We start from the raw sequence: 9,830 nt of genomic DNA, 5'->3' as shown, positions 1-9,830 counted from the left end.
CAAGCAACCTACTCTTCTCCATACACACAAAAAATTACCATCACTTAAAATTTTGTTGTCGTTGTTCAGTGGCTAAGTCCTGTCCGACTCTTAGCAACCCCATGGCCTGCAGCATGCCACGAGAGAGTTGGCTCATCTCCCAGAGTTTGCTCAAATTCATGTCCATTGAGTCAGTGATGCTAACCATCTCATCACTTAAAATAGGTATACTTTAACAATGAAAACGCATCTTTGTCAAACTAAATATTACGTTGAAATATTTCACACATTTCCACAGAAGGGAGGGGAAGAATGACACTGAATTTACTTGCTTCTCTGTGGTATAGTCAGTGCATACATTAAGATTGGATGGTAGGACTTCCCTGGTGGTCCAGGGGTTAAGAATTCACCTTCCAACGCAGGGGACTCAGGGACTTGGGTTCGATCCCTGGTCAGGGAACTAAGATCCCACATGTTACAGGGCAATTAAGAGATATGGCTTTGTCAACAGGTACAGGTTTTTCCAACAATATTTTTGCAAAAATCCTATACCTGCTGACAAAGCCATAATATGCCATGGGGTAATTAAACCCATGCACCACACTAGAGAATCTGATTGCCTCAACAACAGAAAGCCCACATGCCACAACAAAGACCCAGAACAGCCAGAATTTTAAAAATTAAAAAAAAAAAAAAGCTATAAAAATTTTTTTAAAAAAAGATTGGATGGCATATCATTGCTTTAGGAGATAGACTGAAAAAGAAATTGTAATTTTTTTTGAAACATTATTGGAAAAACCTATACCTGTTGACAAAACCATAATATTTTATTTAGTAACTTACTTAATAAGATCTAATACATATAATGGAAAATTTACTTAAGTCTTTCTGGATCTCAAGAATTCTAATCATTTTAATGGTCCTTCATTTCGGTTTGCTGATATTTACCAACATTCTGATTTATATTTATTTGTTGTTGTTCAGTTGCTCAGTCATGTCCAACTCTTTATGACCCCATGGCCTGCAGCACGCTGGGCTTCCCTATCCTTCACCATCTCCTGGAGCTTGCTCAAACTCATGTCCATTGAGTAGGGGATGCTATCCAACTCATTATCTCAAAATGTCCTATTTTCTCAAAAATAATTCTCTTTCCATCTCATTCTTTCTCCAAATCTCCCTCTCTCTCTCTCTCCTCTTTGTCACAAACAGACACACAGCCCTATACTTAGAAACAGTCTATTTTGTGGGAACATAACTGAATTTCTGTCTCTCTCACGCTACCTCAAAGTGGTAACGCAGTTATGAGTTGATCAAGATGGGAAGATGGCCTTCACGTTCACCTCAGCTTGTCTAAACTTCAGACTGGCTTCTCTCTGACTCTAGTCCCTATCACTCCTGCTTTAGAGTTTTTACCTTAGAAAACTTGTCAAGGTAAATTCCTTATCTTCTCTACAGAGATGTTAAATTTTTTAAAGTCTCTTGCAAGTTTTACAACCCAGGGATGTCTTTCTTGAGGACCTGGAATCACACCTTTGAAATATATGCATCAAGGAAGAGAGCAACCCCTCTCCCAATCTCCATGAGAGAGAAGGAGCCTACCTTCAGCATGCAGGCAGTCTTGCTCCAGGTTATAAAGCTATCTCCTATTGTGAAGATAAGGAAAAGACTGCTTATCCTTTTCAGTTCAGTTCAGTTCAGTCATTCAGTCATGTCCAATTCTTTGCGATCCCATGGACTGCAGAACACCAGGCCTCCCTGTCTACCACCAACTCCTGGAGTCCACCCAAACTCATGTCCATTGAGTCAGTGCTGTCATCCAACCATCTCAATCCTCGGTAGTCCCCTTCTCCTCCTGCCCTCTATCTTTCCCAGCATCAGGGTCTTTCCCAATGAGTCAGCTCTTCACATCAGGTGGCCAAAGTACTGGAGTTTCAGCTTCAACATCAGTCCTTCCAATGAACATTCAGGACTGATTTCCTTTAGGATGGACTGGTTGGATCTTCTTGTAGTCTAAGGGACTCTCAAGAGTCTTCTCCAACACCACAGTTCAAAAGCATCAATTCTTCAATGCTCAGCTTTCTTTATAGTCCAACTCTCACATCCATACATGAGTACTGGAAAAACCATAGCCTTGACTAGATGAATCTTTGTTGACAAAGTAATGTCTCTGCTTTTTAAATATGCTATCTAGGTTGGTCATAACTTTCCTTCCAAGGAGTAAGCATCTTTTAATTTCATGGCTGCAGTCCCATCTGCAGTGATTTTGGAGCCCAAAAAAATAAAGTCTGACACTGTTGCCATTGTTTCCCCATCTATTTCCCATGAAGTGGTGGGACCGGATGCCATGATCTTCGTTTTCTGAATGTTGAGCTTTAAGCTAACTTTTTCACTCTCCTCTTTCACTTTCATCAAGAGGCTCTTTAGTTCTTCTTCACCTTCTGTCATAAGGGTGGTGTCATCTGCGTATCTGAGGTTAGTGATATTTCTCCCACCAATCTTGACTCCAGCTTGTGCTTTATCCAGCCTAGCGTTTCTCATGATGTTCTCTGCATATAAGTTAAATAAGCAGGGTGACAATATACAGCCTTGATGTACTCCTTTTCCTATTTGGAACCAGTCTGTTGTTCCATGTCCAGTTCTAACTGTTGCTTCCTGACCTGCATACAGGTTTCTCAAGAGGCAGGTCAGGTGGTCTGGTATTCCCATCTCTTTCAGAATTTTCTACAGTTTGTTGTGATCCACACAGTCAAAGACTTTGGCATAGTCAATAAAGCAGAAATAGATGTTTTTTGGAACTCTCTTGCTTTTTCAATGATTTAGCAGATGTTGGCAATGTGGTCTCTGGTTCCGCTGCCTTTTCTAAAACCAGCTTGAACATCTGGAAGTTCACAGTTCACATATTACTGAAGCCTGGCTTGGAGAATTTTGAGCTTATTCTTTTGGCAATTAATAAATATAGATAACCTAAGATTCCCCCTTAGGGCTTAAAGATCTTAGCTCTTAAAAACTTTTCCAACTATTATTTCAATGGAGTTTTCTGTCTCTCTTCCCTGTCACAGTAGCTGTAGAAAGTCCTGCTTGCCTGTTTAACTTTGGCCAGTTTGCTGTTTCCTGGGACAGGGCCAAATTCATGATGTCAGGAAAAAATGCTTTTTTTGTGATGTGGAATGATAAGGCAATTTCTTTTTCCTATTCTTAGTCTGTAAGCTCCTTATGAAACCCTTTATCGAAAAACAAAAGCAAAAAAAAAAAGATGTTACATAACTTACCCAAGGTTACAAAGTGGTTGGGCCGGGATTCAAGCCTCAGTTAATTCAAGTCTAAAAGCCGATACCTTTAAACCCTACATAGTGTTCCTGCAACCATTTCCAAAGGCTTCATAGGTGGCTCAGTGGTAAAGAATACGCCTGCTAATGCGGGAGATTCAAGAAACACAGGTTCGATCCCTGGGTCAGAAGATGCCCTGGAAGAGGAAGTGACAACCCACTGCAGTATTCTTGCCTGGAGAATCCCATGGACAGAAGAGCCTGGCAGGTCCACGGGGTCACAAAGAGTCAGACACAACTGGGCGACTGAGCACACACACAACCCTCTCCAAAAGATTCTTACCTCAATATTATTAAATAAGACCATTATTTGCCCTAAAAGTGAAAAGTATAAATGACAGAGAGTTTGGCTTTTATATTAATAGTGGAGATTAACGGTGCACAAGACACATTAATTTCGTCCTGCAGATGACACCACGTGGCTGCAGTTAACAAGATTTCTTTACACACAACCAGAAGGTAAGGGCATTCCAGGCTGAGATAACCCAATGGTTACAGAGCAGTGAACGCTGGTGGGTCAGAAAGCAACAGGGGAAAAGGCAAGAGGAATGAAGTCTTGCAAAGTCGACTGGAAGCAGATTGGGGAGAGCCTTGAGAGCCATTCTAAGGACCCTGGACACTATAAAGAACATAAGCAGCTGCTGAAAGTTAAGGGACATGAAAGTAAAATGATTAGTACCTTCTTGTCTGGGGCTTATTTCTTTGTTTTGTTGCTTTTAATTATTTATGTCAAAAAAGAAGATGAACATACAAAACGAGTATAACTGAATACTGCTGCTGCTACTGCTAAGTCGCTTCAGTTGTGTCCGACTCTGTGCGACCCCATAGACAGCAGCCCATCAGGCTCCCCCGTTCCTGGGATTCTCCAGGAAAGAACACTGGAGTGGGTTGCCATTTCCTTCTCCAATGCGTGAAAGTGAAAAGTGAAAGTGAAGTCGCTCAGTCATGTCCGACTCTTCGCGACCCCATGGACTGCAGCCCACCAGGCTCCTCCGTCCATGGGATTTTCCAGGCAAGAGTACTGGAGTGGGGTGCCATTCCCTTCTCCGTAACTGAATACTAGCAACAAATAATTTAAAATGTCATTTTTAGAAGAAATAATTTCAATGGCAACCTAATTAAAACATAACTCGGGAAAAACTCCCAGAAGATGCAAAGTGTCTTTTCTGAGAAAACTATAAAATCTAATTCATGAGTACAAGAGAAGTTGTTAAGTAGAGAAACAGACCATGCTCATAAATGGAAAGACAAGAAGCTGATCTATAAATTCAACACAAAACCAATAAAAATCTAAAAGGGTTATTTGTGGAAGTTCACAGGCCAGTTGGTCCTCATGTTCACAGAAGAAAAAGGGCCAAGTTGGTCAAGATGATTTTGAAGGAGGAGATATCAAAACTCCCCAGGTGTTAAAACATTTTAAAACTAAGTGACCTGACAGGCAGATACAGAGAACAAACTAGTGGTTACCAGGAGGGGAGAGTGAAGGGGGGAGGGGCAAGATAGGCGTAGAGGATTATGAGGTATAAACCATGATGTATAAAATAAGCCACAAGGATATATTGTACAACATGGGGAATGCAGCTAATATTTTATAATAACTATGATGATGTGATGTGCATGCTCAGTCATGTCTGACTCTTTGCAACCCCATGTACTGTAGCTCACCAGGCTCCTCTGTCCATGGAATTTTCCAGGCAAGAACACTGGAGCAGGTTGCCATTTCCTCCTCCAAGGGATCTATCAGGCCTAGGGAGTGTCTTGCACCTACTGCATTGGCAGGCAGATTCCTTACCACTGTGCCACCTGGGAAGCCCCTATAATAACTACAAATGAATTATAAGCTTTAAAAACTGTGAATCACTATATTGTATACCTGGGAACTAAAAAGCCTCTTGATGAAAGTGAAAGTGGAGAGTGAAAAAGTTGGCTTAAAGCTCAACATTCAGAAAACGAAGATCATAGCATCTGGTCCCATCACTTCATGGGAAATAGATGGGGAAACAGTGGAAATAGTGTCAGACTTTATTTTTGGGGGCTCCAAAATCACTGCAGATGGTGACTGCAGCCATGAAATTAAAAGATGCTTACTCCTTGGAAGGAAAGTTATGACCAACCTAGATAGCATATTCAAAAGCAGAGACATTACTTTGCCAACAAAGGTCCGTCTAGTCAAGGCTATGGTTTTTCCTGTGGTCATATATGGTGTGAGAGTTGGACTGTGAAGAAGGCTGAGCGCCAGAGAATTAATGCTTTTGAACTGTGGTGTTGGAGAAGACTCTTGAGAGTCCCTTGGACTTCAAGGAGATCCAACCAGTCCATTCTGAAGGAGACCAGCCCTGGGATTTCTTTGGAAGGAATGATGCTAAAGCTGAAACTCCAGTACTTTGGCCACCTCATGCAAAGAGTTGACTCATTGGAAAAGACTGATGCTGGGAGGGATTGGGGGCAGGAGGAGAAGGGGACAACAGAGGATGAGATGGCTGGATGGCATCACTGACTCGATGGACGTGAGTCTCAGTGAACTCCGGGAGTTGGTGATGGACAGGGAGGCCTGGCGTGCTGCAATTCACGGGGTCTCAAAGAGTCTGACACAACTGAGCGACTGAACTGAACTGTAATTTATTTTATTTTAAGAAGGATACTATTCTTTAAAAAAAATTTTTTAAGTGACCCAAGATTGGTCCAGAGTCATTAATTGGGCTTTTATATTTTTTTGCTTGGTTAAAGAAACTGTGAAGAAGGGAGATAGAAAAGATGACATGGATGACAAAAAGAGATGGTCTCCTTCATAGCTCCTCATCCACTTTCAATGAGAGGGACCCTGATACTCACACAGAGCAACCCTGACTCTTAAATAAAGACAAAAACTATCTTCAAAAGAAGCACTTACACCACAGGTGTCTGGTCTAAGGATAATGACAGTTGGAGTGAAATAGTTCAATCATCCATCTGGCATTTGCCAATCCAAAGAAAGGAGGCAGAAGACGAAACTGTAAGTACTCTGCCCTGGGTCTCAAATAGCCTGGGATAAAGTTAAGAGGCAGAAGACACACAGGAAATGAGGAACCTACTTACAAAGCAACATTCTATTAAGTACGATAAAGTACAAGTATAAACACAAAAGTGCTGAGAGTTGCGAGCAGAGAGGTAACCGTGGGCAGATGTGCTCAGGGAGGCGGGTCTGGAAAGCACAGGGTCAGTAAGGGAGTCACTGCCATTGAGCTTGCTGCCTTCAACCTGTTTCTGGTCCACTGCGACTCAGACATCAAGTAGGGCAGCACCAGACCCACCACTGTGCACTGTTGATTCCACCTAAATTCCATCAAAGTAGGATAAACTTTTCAAGCTAAAACTTCATATGAAGTTAATGAATGATCTTGTCTAAGAATTTAGAAAACGGGGGGCTTCCCTGGTGGTCCAGTGGTTAAGACTCCACACTCCAAATGCAGGGGGCATGGGTTCAATCCCTGGTCAGGGAACTAGGATCTGACATGCCGCACAGCATGCCAAGAACAGAAAAGGGTATGCCTGTCGTCCTGCTTCTTTCTGCCCTTCTTGTTGGGGGTTACATGAGACTGTAGTGAACTGAGAGTTTTCCCTCGGAGACTCTCATCTGGAGCCTTAGATCATTCACAACTTGTTCTCAGATCACCAATATGGAAGGAACGGAGGTTAATATCTGGCCAATGGTGTGATTCCTCCCACTAGAGGCTTAGTGACTTGCCTACAGAATGATAAGTCCCACGGAGGACCCAGAAAGAAACATATATTGGATCCTAATGATGTTCTCCTGCAGGGTCACTGCCTACATTGAGCATCATTAGAACTAGAGACTGTGAGCTCCAAACATGGACCCACTAGAGCTTTCTCAACCGTGTATATCCACACTAACTCACAGAACTAACTTGACATATCCAGGAATCAAGATTCCAACTGCAAGTACCTCATTTGGGGGTTGGCTCGCTCCTATTCCCACCAAACAGTAAACTAAACTACATATTGTTAAGTCTGCAATGGTTAAGGCAACCACATAAAATCTTTTTACTTGAAAGAAATTAAGCTCACTGTGGTTTATTCAGCAACATTTCTCATCCATGTCCAACAGTGGAGTGCCGCATCAGTCACAGCTGAATCTAATTTGCTGTGATCTTGGTAAATGGGAGGCAGTCAACAAGTCCCCAGCTCCAGCCCAGAAGCAGCACATAACACGTTTCTGAAATTAAGTAATAAACAGAAGATGGGAGAAAGGTTCCCTGACCATAACTGACATTTGTGATGTAGCAGGAAGGTCCCCTGGGTTCTGATTGCCTATTTATTGGAATTATAAATATGTACATTGTTGAAGAGATTGATGAGTCATTTGTTATTGCTTCTGTTACTGAGATTAGAGTCCCTATCTCTTGAGTATGCTAAATTCTTAGCTTGCTTGATCCTGGGCAAGCCTCACAGAACCCTTTGAGAACTTACTCTGCTTGCTATTTTGCAGCTGAGGAAACTGAGGCAAGAAAGTGAAGTACTGTTGAAAATCTAATAATTAGCCAAAGGCAGAGACAATACACCAGCTCTGATGCCAGAGCCCAAACTCTTAGCCAGGTGCTTCATGGCTCCCTTGGTTGCAAAGCCTTTGTGTATAATTGCTCATTAATTATATGTGGACTGGTGGTGAGCTCATGCATTTCTAAATAAGATTTTAGGGCTATCATTCTGGTTGGAAATGAGGAACTAGGGCTCTTGCTTGAAGATGTGTTTCAATAACAAAACCTACTTGCCCTTAAACAGTGTAGTTATTAATATTTAGGGTGGTTTATTTGGGTTAACAGAACTTGGAGGAATTAAGGGTTAAAGTCCTCCCAAGTCATCCTTTCCAGCTGCTAATACAGATCACATTACTGGAGAAGGGCATGGTAACCCACTGCAGTATTCTTGCCTGGAGAATACCATGGACAGAGGAGCCTGGCAGGCTGTAGTCCATGGGGTCACAAAGAGTTGGACCCAACCTATCAACTAACACTTTCACTACATACTTAACTCCATTTTCTCTTTGGTTTGCTGAAGAATCAATGTGTGTGAGGATACCTGTCTTCCTATTTTACACCTTGGAGCATGCAAATACCATGAACCACAATACTGTCACAACTGTTTTGTCCCTGCAATTGGATTTTTTTGTTGTTGTTGTTCTGATTCACTGAAAGACATATAAGCTATTGCTGCACAATGCCTACAGAAATTGTTCAATTAGATGTGAGGGGGAAAACTCACATTTACTAACTATAAAGCATCCTGCATACAGAGCCACTTTCATTATGTATCTTATTTCTCATGGCCATGCAGAATTTAGGCCTTGGTGTTTGATTATATCTCTCACAGGAAGCATAGTTGTTCTAGGGTTGATGTTGCATAAAGCCAGAAACAATTTCCATAGTCTCCAAGAGGAATTGGAGACAAGGGAAGTTATCTTGTCCTGAGGCAGAATGTTGAAGTAGGAAAAACTGCTCTTGGCACTGTATTCCTCTCTCAAGCACTTACTCTGAGTCCCAATCTTACTCTAAACTGCAAGTGTTGGTATTATCCCCCCTAGGTGTTATCTGAGAAAGACTGTCATCAACTCAGTATCAGCCTGGTATCCTCAGAACTCAGTGGGCGCTTAGAATTGCATAGAACTGGCCTGAATCCATTGGCCGGCTGGTTTTGGGTAATCTGTCTGAACCTTAGTCAAATCCTCTGTAAAACAAGGATGACGATATCTATATCCTAAACATGTTAGGAGGATTGGGCGTAATTCTTTACGTAGGCTGAGAAGCACACCACCAAAGACACAGTAGGAACTAGACAAACGATAGCTTTTCTGGTGTTTGATATAAGCATAAAACACAAAGGGGTCTATTTCCGCAAAGAGTATAGGTATGAGAGAATCATTTTGTGTATTTCTTCCTCTGAATGATGAAGATAAGCTATTCGATATTTATAAAGATTTAAAACGTTAAGTGCTACTCATCTGCAGCAAATAACCTGAGTATACACATGTGCAGACCAAAAGGCTGATTTATCTCGAGGTTAAAAAAAAAAAAATCTTACATCAGAAAATAATATATTTTGAAAGGTTAGTGACACCCCCACTCATTCACATTGTGCAACTGGCTAATAAGATCTTTAAAGATGTGAAAATCATGGCTGAGAAAATGCTTATATGTAAAGAAGACAAAACTGCGGTCACTATATATTGTGGGAAAGGAAACTGCCTAAGGACACTTGGGGTGAAGTTACAGTACACTGAATTGTGTCATAAATAAAAGAAATCCACTCATTCATCAAGTATTTGTTGAACGCCCGCTACCTGCCAAACACAAACAAAACAATTCACAGCCATCAATTCGACTTTACTTTCTGGGGGCCCGGCAGCCCACTGGGTAAAAACTATAAAATCTTCGCTGCTAACTCCTTACACTAACTTTACGGAGCCCGTTTTTGGATAGAGCAAGAAGGCCCCGCCCCTCCTCTCGCCGGCCTCCTGCGTTTACGTAATCG

This window comes from Bos mutus, chromosome 8 (assembly GCF_027580195.1).
Source record: "Bos mutus isolate GX-2022 chromosome 8, NWIPB_WYAK_1.1, whole genome shotgun sequence".
Classification (NCBI taxonomy): domain Eukaryota; kingdom Metazoa; phylum Chordata; class Mammalia; order Artiodactyla; family Bovidae; genus Bos; species Bos mutus.
Note: the sequence above shows the minus strand (reverse complement) of the source record.